We start from the raw sequence: 12,960 nt of genomic DNA, 5'->3' as shown, positions 1-12,960 counted from the left end.
ACTAGGAGGAAGTGGTTCTTGATCTTTCCTTATTTTATTTTTATCGGAGAAAGTTTGGTCCTCCATTTATGTTATATTGATATATACGTGCGGCTAAGGCGCACACAAACACAGAAAATATTTTTTTATTTTTGCTGGAGAGTTGTGCACTTTGTGGGTTACACCACCCTTTAAGAAATGAGCCAGCCGGCTCTTTACTTATGGGACACAGGCGCACGCTTGGCGCTGCTCCTTTGTTGATGCACGTGCAGCCACAGTGCACACAATTCACAAACACAGAAAATATTTTTTTATTTGGTTTGGAGTGTACTTTGGGGGTTACAGCACCCTTTAACGGTCAAGCCAGCCGGCCCTTTACTTATGACACAGGCGCACGCTTTGCACTACTTTGTTGATGCACGTGCGGCTACTACGCACACAATTCACAAACACAGAAAATATTTTTTTATTTGGTTTGGAGTGTACTTTGGGGGTTACAGCACCCTTTAACAGTCAAGCCAGCCGGCCCTTTACTTATGACACAGGCGCACGCTTGGCACTACTTTGTTGATGCACGTGCGGCTACTGCGCACACAATTCACAAACACAGAAAATATTTTTTTATTTGGTATGGAGTGTACTTTGGGGGTTACAGCACCCTTTAATGGTCAAGCCAGCCGGCCCTTTACTTATGACACAGGCGCACGCTTGGCACTACTTTGTTGATGCACGTGCGGCTACTGCGCACACAATTCACAAACACAGAAAATATTTTTTTATTTGGTTTGGAGTGTACTTTGGGGGTTACAGCACCCTTTAACGGTCAAGCCAGCCGGCCCTTTACTTATGACACAGGAGCACGCTTGGCACTACTTTGTTGATGCACGTGCGGCTACTGCGCACACAATTCACAAACACAGAAAATATTTTTTTATTTGGTTTGAACTGGAGTGTACTTTGGGGGTTACAGCACCCTTTAATGGTCAAGCCAGCCGGCCCTTTACTTATGACACAGGCGCACTCTTGGCACTACTTTGTTGATGCACATGCGGCTACTGCGCACACAATTCACAAACACAGAAAATATTTTTTTATTTGGTTTGGACTGGAGTGTACTTTGGGGGTTACAGCACCCTTTAACGGTCAAGCCAGCCGGCCCTTTACTTATGACACAGGCGCACTCTTGGCACTACTTTGTTGATGCACGTGCGGCTACTGGGCACACAATTCACAAACACAGAAAATATTTTTTTATTTGATTTGGAGTGTACTTTGGGGGTTACAGCACCCTTTAACGGTCAAGCCAGCCGGCCCTTTACTTATGACACAGGCGCACGCTTGGCACTACTTTGTTGATGCACGTGCGGCTACTGCGCACACAATTCACAAACACTGAAAATATTTTTTTATTTGGTTTGGACTGGAGTGTACTTTGGGGGTTACAGCACCCTTTAATGGTCAAGCCAGCCGGCCCTTTACTTATGACACAGGCGCACTCTTGGCACTACTTTGTTGATGCACGTGTGGCTACTGGGCACACAATTCACAAACACAGAAAATATTTTTTTATTTGGTTTGGAGTGTACTTTGGGGGTTACAGCACCCTTTAACGGTCAAGCCAGCCGGCCCTTTACTTATGACACAGGCGCACGCTTGGCACTACTTTGTTGATGCATGTGCGGCTACTGCGCACACAATTCACAAACACAGAAAAAATATTTTTTTTTTTAGCACTTGGCGGGAGCACCCCTGATGGACAGAGCACCCCCTGGACAACACTACAGCACCCCTTTAGGACTGGGACACTGCACAGGACTTTGGAGTGGACACAGCCCCTATGAACAACTGACTGCACAACACAGTCCAGCCAGCCCCTATGGACTTTGAAGTAGTGGACACAGCCCCTATTAACAACAGTAGTACAGCACAACACAGCCAGCCCCTATGGACTTTGAAGTAGTGGACACAGCCCTTATGGACAACAGCAGCACAGCGCAGCACAGCACAGCACAACACTACTCTGCACTACACTACACTAAACAGCCCAGCCAGCCCTAACTCCCACCCTCCCTCTTCACTGTCCAAAGCCGAGTGAGAAAATGGCGCCGACGCGGGTACCTTATATAGGATCCAAAACCGGCGAGACCCGGAAGGCGGGATGATGACGTTTTGCCTCGATTTCAGATTTGAGTCAGGCGGGAAAAGTCGAGCCTGACTCGGATCGGCCTCGGATCGGGAGGTTCGGGGGGGTTCTGATTTCAGAAATCCGAACCCGCTCACCCCTAATTATGTACATAAAACTTAAACAGGTTTTGGTTTGTTTTATTGAAAACAATAAAGTCTGAAATATTGATTGTCATAGAAACAGCTGAATGGAAACCGCAATCCGGAAATGTTAATCCGATCAAATCACAAGTTATGTGTGCAGGGTTTAGTTTTTTTTCCTCAGAATCTTCCTTTTTGCAGAGGACACCACTCGACTCATCCATGTGAGTGCAGATTTCTTCTTTTGCTGCTTTTCTGGCCTAATGAACTCATTACACAGGTCCTGGAATACCTGTGTAAAGTAATGGGGTTCAGTGTTTAATTGCATCATTTTGGCACTGGTACAGTCTATGATAGTCAGGCACCGCTGCCAGAAAGCCTCTCTGTTGGTCTCTACAAGGAAGGGCCTCAGTGGGTAGGATGTCTCAGTGCCCATGTATGAGTATGGCAAGTGTAGGCAGGTGAGGAAGGTGGCTTGTAGCTCATCCTCATTGTTCAGGTGGTCACCAATGGCCTCTCTGCAGATCATATAGAGATACTCTCCCTGGAACTGCAGGAGCTCACCAGTGGATGCCTGCACTATACCTGGGTACAGATGTGGCATGCAGAGGGAACAGATGCTGACTTCTCTCTGCATTGCCCCCTGCTGGTGCTGCTCTGGTCCATTGCCGGCTCCAGGGTTTGGGGAAATTTCCTTGGCATTCTTCTCCTCCAAGGTTCCAGTAGCTGGTGACACACACAGGACATTCTGTAGGTTTTCAGGTCTAATGCCCTCATTACACAGGACCTGGAATACCTGTGTAAAGTAACTGGGGTCAGCGTTGATCTGCATCATTTTGGCACTGGTGCACTCGGCGATTGTCAGGCAGCGCTGCCAGAAGGCCTCTCTGTTGGTCCCTACGAGGAAGGGCCTCAGTGGGTAGGCTGTCTCAGTGCCCATATATGAGTAGGGCAAGTAGAGGCATGGGAGGAATGTGGCTTGTAGCTCATCCTCACTGTCCAAGTAGTCACCAATGGCCTCTCTGCAGATCATATACAGAAACCCCACTTTAGCTGGAGTGATGAAGCTGTGTTCTTGGCAGTGTTGCAGAAGTCATGAGTCAGTTCCATGGAACCACTCAGTGTTTTTCTCTTGTCTCACGTCTCTCAGATTGGGGCACCACCAGCAGACATTCTCTTCCAGGAACTGCAGTAGCTCACCAGTGGATGCCTGCACTATAACCGGGTTCGAATGTGGTGAACAGGGGGAGTGGATGCTGGACTATCTCTATACTGCTCCCTGCTGGTTCTGTTCTGGTCCATTGCTGGCTCCAGGGTTTGAGGAAATTTCCTTGGCATTCTTCTCATCCAAGGTTGAAGAAGTTTGAGATACATATAGCACCATCCCAAGCTGTGAGGGGTGGGCAGAGGTTGGTGCAGGCCCCGGGGATGGTGGGGTGCTGTCATCCCTATACATGGGTTCTGACGACGGCTCCTCCATACTCAGGTCAGATCAGGAGCAACCTCCTCCCAATCATCAAAAGGGAACATCAGTGAAAGTGACTGGCAGCTCAGCCTATACCAGACAGCATGTGAGTGTCGGCATGTACCGTGGATCCGTGTGATAAAATTGTTGATATGGGGGGACTCTATGATATGGCAGCTGCACCATATATTGGTAACACAGAGGTACTAGTGGGGATGTGACCTTGCTGGGCAGCTATAAAATGACGCTGTATTTCTGTATCTGTCCAACGTGTACAGGAAGCTTACCTGAGGGTCACCGTGTTACTGCATGGACAGTAATATAGTGATTACACACAGGGAGAATGTGAGCAGCCACTACCATGCAGGGATTACCTGCTCACTGTCAGTAATAATGATGTAAGGTAAATTATATCCAGCCCAGGTGCCTCATAACGCTGTCTATATATACACTTAGCTTTCCCAGGACGTGGGATAAGGAGAGTCTGCACATATAATATGAATGAGAGAAAGCAGGGTTTATTCTAAATCAGACAGCATTATTATTTACTGCACCCTAAGTGCTGTATCAGCCACCTCCTTGTTATCTTCCTCAGGGGCTAATGCACACATCACAAGCTTATAGTCATGTTTAGTCACTGCAGACCTGTTACACTTATCAGCCACATCTTTCCTGTTATCTGCCCAGCACTATTCCTGAGAAGGTGACATGAGCAGTGTCAGGGGGTGAGGCCGGTGACAGTTGGAAGCTAGTGGCAGTTGGTCAGGGCAGAGTCTCTGAGGTTCCTTGAGAGCCAGAGTGGAGCTGAGCTGCTGAGTGCTCCTGTGATAAGGAGTTACAGGTAATTCCTCAAGCACAATACAGAGATAGGAGCCTGTGTACTAAGCCTGGGAGAGAGATAAAGTGGATGGAAATAAAGTACAAACCAATTCACTCCTAACTGTCATTTTTCAAACACAGCCAGCAGTGGTCGATTTTACCTAGGGGCTGCAGCCCCCCCAGTAATAATCCACCACTGTGACAGCGCTGCCACAGTCAGGCCCAGTGAGCCCCATTCTGACACTTGGAACTTAGCCCCGCCCCAGCACATGGCCTCGCCCCTGCTATCGGCTCCGCCCCCCATGAGTACAAACAGATAGGGAGCGGCTTCTGAATGGAGGCTCTTAAAGCTCAGCTTCTCACACAGGGCTGACAGTCTCAGGGTGAGAAAACTCCTCCCCCTGTGGGACTGCCAACGCACAGTGTAAAAACTTCTAGGGGATTGGGAGTGTGCAGCCCTAGAAGCTGTTTCACTGTAGCTGTGCATGAGCAAGCACTAACTGACTCACTATTCACTATTATATCAAAAAAGTCACATCAGATATAATTATCAATTGTAATGTTAGAAATAAAACATTTTTATTACAGTGGATTAGTGTAATAAATAATGTTCCTTACTAATGTTATAAAATAAATATTCCACCTGTTGCTGATGGAAAATTAATCCTATAACTTTAGTAAAGAAGATTATTTTAGAAAACTAGGGGGTCTATTCATCATCACTTATTTTCTACAAAAGCAGGTGAAAATTAACATTTTCACCTGCAGTTGTAGAAATTCAGTGTCCGGGCCATTCATCAAAAAGGTAAAGCAGGAGATATCACAGATATCTCCTGCTTACCTTTCTCTTCCGGAATGGCCCACTGATCCTATGGGAAGGAGTCCCAGGTTGCAAAAAGTAGAGATGAGCGGGTTTGGATCTCAGAGATCCAAATCCACCCGAATTTTGAGATCCGGGGCAAGAACCAAACGTGAGTTCAGTTCCCTCATTGACCCCGGATCTCAAACCGAGGCAAAACCATAGAGATGAAATCTCGTGACTCTAGAGTCAGTAAGGATTTTTGTCTAATAAAACAACTTCTATTTAATCTGAAATATATATTTTTTACTGCTATTTCTGACATTATATATTCTACATATTAAATCTGATATTTACCTGCTAATAATTTGTACATACATGTATACATGATCATAATTAATATCTAGCACTCTATAGGTGCAGTACTAAAATAAAATGGTATACTGAGACTTATCACAGCCTTGTTTTCAATAATTCTTTTTTCTACTGTTCTCTATAAATTTTACTTCGCTGGAATTTGTTGTAATAAATTTTTGTTCTTTTAAAATAATACTAATTAAACATTAAGTTTTAAGTAATTATATGGTTATACAAATACAAGTTCAATCCATTGTAAGGACTACTTTTCTCTGTTTTGAAAAACCAATAATTTCAGCCGCAATTGGCAGTCCTTGTCGCTGAAATGATTTGTGTGTTAAACTGTCCTGTTGCGTATATAACATAAGGGTGGGTGGGAGGGCCCAGGGACTATTCCATCTTGCACCTTTTTCCTTTCCATTATATGCTGGTTGGGGCATTGCTGCCTGACATTTTAAATTAATGTTATGGTTGGTTTAGGAACCAATGATTTATTTTTAAAGGCTGCACCAATTATTATTTTTATTAATTATTCAGTCAGGGGCTGCACCCAATGAATTGTTTTTTACTTTTTTAATTCAATTATTATTAATTATTCAGCCCGGAGCTGCACCAATGAATTGTTTTTAATTAATTTATTATCAATTTTATAGCCAGGGGCTTCACCAAAGAAATTATTTTTATTATTAATTATTCAGCCTGGGGTTGCACCAATTAATTGTTTTTTAATTAATTTATTATCAATTTTACAGCCTGGGGCTGCACCTAATGAATTTATTTGTATTATTAATTATTCATCCAGGGGCTGCACCAATTAATTGTTTTTTAATTAATTTATTATCAATTTTACAGCTGGGGGCTGCACCAATGAATTTATTTTTATTATTAATTATTCAGCCTGGGGCTGCACCAATGAATTGTTTTATAATTTATTTCTTATCAATTTAACAGCCAGGGGCTGCACCAATGAATTTCTTTTTATTATTAATTATTAAGCCCGGGGCTGCACCAATGAATTGTTTTTAATTTATTTATTATCAATTTTACAGCCAGAGGCTGCACCAATTAATTGTTTTTTAATTAATTTATTATCAATTTTACAGCCAGGGGCTGCATCAACTATCAATTCTTCAATCCTCAAGGGTATCCCAACTATCATCTTTGCACAGTCCTCAACTCTATTAATAATTATATTAATCAGTTGAGTCAGCAAGCTGGATACAACCTTTTGGCCCTTTAGATGAGAAAATCAATATTGTGAGCTCTGAGGTGGATTTTGGCATTTTTTTTTACTTTTTAAGAAAAAATCCAGATCCAAAACCAAAACCCAAAAACAAAACACGGAGGTGAGTTTTTGGCAAAACCAATCCAGATCCAGTACCAGGGGAGATTCAGATCCAAAACCAAAACATGGGGGTCGGCACACATCCCTAGCAAAAATGGATCCTTTTGGATCCCTCCGTCCCTGTCCAGTTCCTACCACCGGACGCCGGGGCTTTTGTACGCATGCATGACCTGTAGGTCATGCATGCACACTAGTGTCACTGCTCCGAAATAAGTAGTGAAAAGATTCACTGCTCCGAAAGGAGCAGTTAAGTGATCCGGGGAGACAGCTGAGTTTTGAATCAGCTGTCTCTGCGCCAGAGCAATGATGAATTGCTCCGGCGCTCGCGTCGAGTTAGTATGTTAATTAACGGGGTCTGTTCGGTCCCAGATAATTAACATAATGAATAGACCCCTAAAAGAATGTAACTTTATTTGCTTTTTACCTTTATTATTTACTATTTCACTTTTATAATTAAAATTATTTTCTTAAATGTACTGTACCAGCTTAAAAACCCTTCATGATTATATTATGTAACTACAGTAAAAATGTATATGATGTTTTCACATACAGTACAAGTCAAACAATTCTATAAGCCACAATGAGTTTAATGTACAATAATATGACAATGTGCACAAAAATGGTATAACCCGGAGAAACCAATCAGATTCTAACTTTAATTTTTCATATACAATTTATAGAATGAAAAATAAAGTTTCATGTAGAGATGCTAGTAACATTTGAGTAATTTTGAATTTTGATCGAACAGATCTCATATGTTTTTGCGGTTTATGCATGATTTTCTGTTAGTGCATTTGTGGTTTAACCTAAATTATGGTATTCAATTTAAAATTGCAATGGGAATTTGACCGTATTTGTAGGCATACTTTTGCTGCTCTTTCGATTTCATAACATTTTACCCGAACATCGAAGGCAATCACTCAGATTTGAACTCAGGGCCTGTTGAAGTGCTTTGGGTCTCCCACTCAAGCTTTGCACCCCTGGCAATCTCCCTGCTTCTTATTTTGTGGGCCGAGACCATCATCTTCTGCTTCTCTTTGTCAGTCTGTGACACTATAGCCCAATGCAAACTCCCAGTCTATCACTAACATGGATGAGCAGCTGCTGGACTGCTAGCACTCCATTTTAGTGGCCACGCTAGATATGGGGCATCATAGGGAAATTAAAAGCACATAACACTGTTTTAGGTGCTTTCCAAACCTTAGAGCCTAAGCAAACCACCTTAGGTTGCCTAGTTGTAATGCCAACCATGCTCAAACTACTGTATGGTCAATATTCTTGAGTATTTCTCAACTTTTTAATAGAGATGTGTGCGGACTTCCATGTTTTGGTTTTGGCAAAACCACCCTCAAATGTTATGGTTGTGGTAAAAGTGTTTTGGTTCTTTTTCAGTTTTGGTTTTGGATTTCTTTAAAATTGATAAACACAGCTAAATTGATGTAATTTGGACCTGTTTACATGTAATACAAAACTCGAGATCCATTTTTTAGATTCGAACTTATGGTAGACCAAAGCCGGGACTTGGTTTTACATTTAAGCCTTAAAGTGATTCGAGCTTAGCGTTAGTTCGACTCGGAACCCCAAAGTTCAGTTTGTTCAGTTTTCAGCAAAACCCAACAGCTCATCTCTACTTTTGAATAGATATTAAAATTGATTGAACATCTCTAATTGATAACAATGGGCTCAAGAAAATGTATGTCTATAACATCATGTCTCTTGGACACAAGCTGTGCTCTTACAGTATGTCAGACACACTTACATTATCTTAATTTTGTCAGTATGGCACTTACATACGTGCGTTTATGATGAGATAATGATATTTCCGGGGTTTTATTAGGTAATTGATGCAGAAATACACATCTGCCCCTCTGGGTTAGAATGTAAGCTCTCACGAGCAGGGCCATCTACCCTCTTGTGCTTCTCCTTACTATAGTGTCATTTACTTCTTACTCACCACTAGGGCACCTAACACTTGGTTGCTTATGCTCTGTTGCTTATCTGGGTGATATGGTCGCTAATGTAGCAATATATATTATCCATGTCCTGTATTGTATTGTTCTGTAAGTCACTTGTATACAATTTGTTTTTGTACTTTGTAAGGCGCTGCGGAACACTTGTGGCGCCATATAAATAAATGATGATAAATGATGATGATGATCGACTTGCTACCAGCAGCTTCATGCTGATATTTCCAAAATACAAAAGAAAGAAATTCAGGTCATGACGGACCATCTAGTTTTCTCTAGAATGTGGTAGCTGTCAATTCAATATAGCAAACATCTGTTTTCTCCTAAACTTTGAGGTTTATATGACTTTTTCCACTTCTAGCTTCTCCAGTCAATCAAAACACTTGTAAATTCCACCAAGTATTTCATCTTTTCTCTGTATTTAATTTCTCAAAAAAAGACTAATTCATCAAGTTAAGTAAAATAATAAATTTCTACATTTACAAACCTGGCTTTTTATAATCCATGACATCACAGGTTGAAGTTTAGTCCCATATCAAAGGAACTTCAAATTCTTTGAGCTCCGTGACTTTAAATCTTGATAATTACGGTGGTCATAATGTTATTGCCTCCTGTTAGTCAAATGAAATGAAATTCATGACAGTCTGCATAACAACATTCCCAGCCAATAACATACCTGCAAAAAAGCTGACCGCAAATGGAAGTGAGTGTTATGGTACTAGGACCATGTGAGTGTTATGGTAGTAGGATAATGTGAGTGCTATGGTACTAGGATCATGTGAGTGTTATGGTAGTAGGATAATGTGAGTGTTATGGTACTAGGATCATGTGAATGTTATGGTACTTGAATCATGTGAGTATTATGGTACTAGGATCATGTGAATGTTATGGTACTAGGATCATGTGAGTGTTATGGTACTTGAATCATGTGAGTGTTATGGTACTTGAATCATGTGAGTGCTATGGTACTAGGTTCATGTGAGTGTTATGGTACTTGGATCATGTGAGTATTATGGTACTAGGATCATGTGAATGTTATGGTACTAGGATCATGTGAATGTTATGGTACTAGGATCATGTGAGTGTTATGGTACTAGGATCATGTGAGTGTTATGGTAGTAGGATCATGTGAGTGTTATGGTAGTAGGATCATGTGAGTGTTATGGTACTTGGATCATGTGAGTATTATAGTACTAGGAACATGTGAATGTTTTGGTACTAGGGTCATGTGAGTGTTATGATTTAGGATCATTATGACGTATTTCTGTACCCTTGATCACATTTATTTTTATTAATAATGTTTTGTGACGTCACACAGCTATTTTTCAGCAAATGAGCCCATTTATATGGTAAGCTCATGGATTTTGCAAACAAATGGCAGCATCTTTGGATGCTGAAGACTTTGCAGCTTTACATTATAGGAATTGGGCGGATCTGGTGTAATTGGCTGAGTGCTGATTTAGGGCCTGATTCATTACCCAGCGCAACTGCAATTACACACGCAGATGGCCAATTGTTGCATTCTACATCGCAATGCGAGTGCGCAAAGGTTTCACTGCGATCACACTGTGATTGCAGTGACTACGCTGACCCATCACAGAGTGATTGACAGGAAGTGAGCATTTGGGGGTGGTCTGCAAAATGCAGGCGTGTGTGTTTGATCGCCGTTTCAGGGGACTGCATAAATTAGCCACTGCGATGACATACGCAGCTTGAGCTTTCACTGCGTGCGATGAGGTCAGATCTGTAGCAATTGTGCATGAGGCTTCGATGATACTCAATGTTACCGATGATTTTGCAGACTTCCAAGGCATTACAGATGTGAGTAAGGGGAAGTGGGTGCCCTTATGTTAGGCTGTGACGGCATTGCGATTGCAGATATTAGCATATTTTCGCAGTGGGACTGCGTGGGTAATCACAATAGCGATCGGTAATGAATCAGGCCCTTAGTGCAGGAAATATTCTAACTGTACACTCACATGCCAGGGCAAGATTTCATTTTGGAGGATGTACGACATTTGCATAACTTAGAATAGCAGAGAACTATAGCTACACAACCACAACACTACCACAAAACAGTTCAGCACGATTGCGTGGTCGCTACCCAGTTCCTGCCCGAAGTGCCAAGATTGTTCAGAATCATTATCTGTGTAAATGTGCGTCTGTGCATGCGCTGTATGCTAAAATTCGCTTTCGGGTCCCTAAAAAGAGAGTCATATGACAGAATCAGACCTCCTATAGGGCATTCCCAGCATTGTAGGGTGGAGCCAGCAATTTTATGCCATCAAAAAGACTTGATTTTGAAGTTGAGTAAAATAATAATTTTCTCCATTTACCAACATGAGTTTCCATAATTCATGACATCACTGGTTTAATCCAGTATCAAAGCAATGTAACATTCTTTCAACTCTGTGGATATGATTCAGAGGTGGATATAGTGGTGATGTTAGAAGCAAGTGGCTGATGAAGTCTGCGCAAGCATCAGAGTCGCACCCTTTTACGTTTCCCATGGTTACCCTTTTACGCAAATAATTTCAAGGGCTGGGAGGTGGACTTCTTGGAAATGATCCTAGGAGGACAAGTAGATTTATTATTTATTACCAGTTATTTATATAGCGCACACATATTCCACAGCGCTTTACAGAGAATATCTTACCATTCACATCTGTCCTTGCCCCAGTGGAGCTTACAATCTATATTCCCAACCATATGCTCCCACACATACACACTATGGGCAATTTTGTGGGGAGCCAATTAACCTTTCAGTATATTTTTGGAGTGTGGGAGGAAACCGGAGAGCCCGGAGAAAACCCACGCAAGCACAGGAAGAATATACAAACGCCACACAGTTAGGGCCGTAGTGGGAATCAAACCCATGACCTCAGTGCTGTGCGGCAGTAACGCTAACCATTACACCATCTGTGCTGCCCCAGATGCACTTGCACACTTAAAAAAGCAGCGCAAGGTCACGTATTTTGCAGTTATTAAATGATCCCCTGTGAGAGGGAGACAGAGAGACAACAAACATTAATAAATGACCTCAGAAATGAGAATAGAATACAACTGTTTCTGTTTAAGAATTATACATGTTTTAATTGTCTATCTTTGAATTGAGGGAGTAGAAGAAACTATCCCTCTTTGTTACATTGTATTCCTGCCATGCCAATATTTTATTCCTGCCATGTCCTGAGCCACCAGTAAGAAGTGAATAATCAGCTACAAAACAATTTCTAGAAATAAAGGAAAACAAGGAATTATATATTAAAGGATTCTATTAAATGACAATGACCAAGAGATTATAACACTTTGCTTTAATTAGGGAGGGGGTGGGATAGGTTGAATGGGAAATGGGTCAAATGGGTAATTACCATGTTCTATGTATTTGAATGGTAGGGACTGCCTATTGTAGCTTTATACTTTAGCTGTCCAAGCAATACAGGATTATTGTGCTCCCTGAAGCCTAATTACTGGATTTCTTCTGTAGCTACAGAGTACATCCCCACTATTCACACTATTCACAGCTCATTGCAGTACGGTAAACGAGGGCTTAAACACTCATTATACTGTATTACACCAGCCCTCTGTATGTTTTTTAAACAACCCTGTTTAGTAAAATGACATGTGGTGATGGACAATTCTTTGATATTAATCAGAGGACGTCTCCCATTGTTTATTTATTTGTTACCTACCTTGATTTATTTTGCATATTAGATTAATTTTAATTTGCATTAAGTACACATCTCTCCAACAACGCCTTTTACCATCTCAACTAATGTCTTTCACTAGCCTTATTTATTTCACCCCTTCCCTAACTAATGAATTATTACCAGGCATCTACTGATTACTACCATTACCACTGTAGGATACCATCATTGATCTGAATTGAGTATAATAATGAGATATATTGTATGTAAGTGAAATATCATTGATTTATAATAACGTTATATTACACTCATCACTTTTG

At 41.5% G+C, this 12,960-nt stretch overlaps 1 pseudogene; it reads right to left on the bottom strand.

Annotated features, from left to right (window-relative positions):
- Window positions 1-2,410: 2,410 nt before the first annotated feature.
- LOC148518251 (uncharacterized) lies at window positions 2,411-3,628 on the bottom strand (annotated as a pseudogene).
- Between the last annotated feature and the right edge of the window lie 9,332 nt (window positions 3,629-12,960).

Source organism: Taudactylus pleione, unplaced genomic scaffold (genome assembly GCF_031769625.1).
Source record: "Taudactylus pleione unplaced genomic scaffold, aTauple2 ptg000201l, whole genome shotgun sequence".
Lineage (NCBI taxonomy): Eukaryota > Metazoa > Chordata > Amphibia > Anura > Myobatrachidae > Taudactylus > Taudactylus pleione.
The sequence above is the reverse complement of the archived record's forward strand: the minus strand, read 5'-3'. Positions and strand labels throughout refer to the sequence as shown.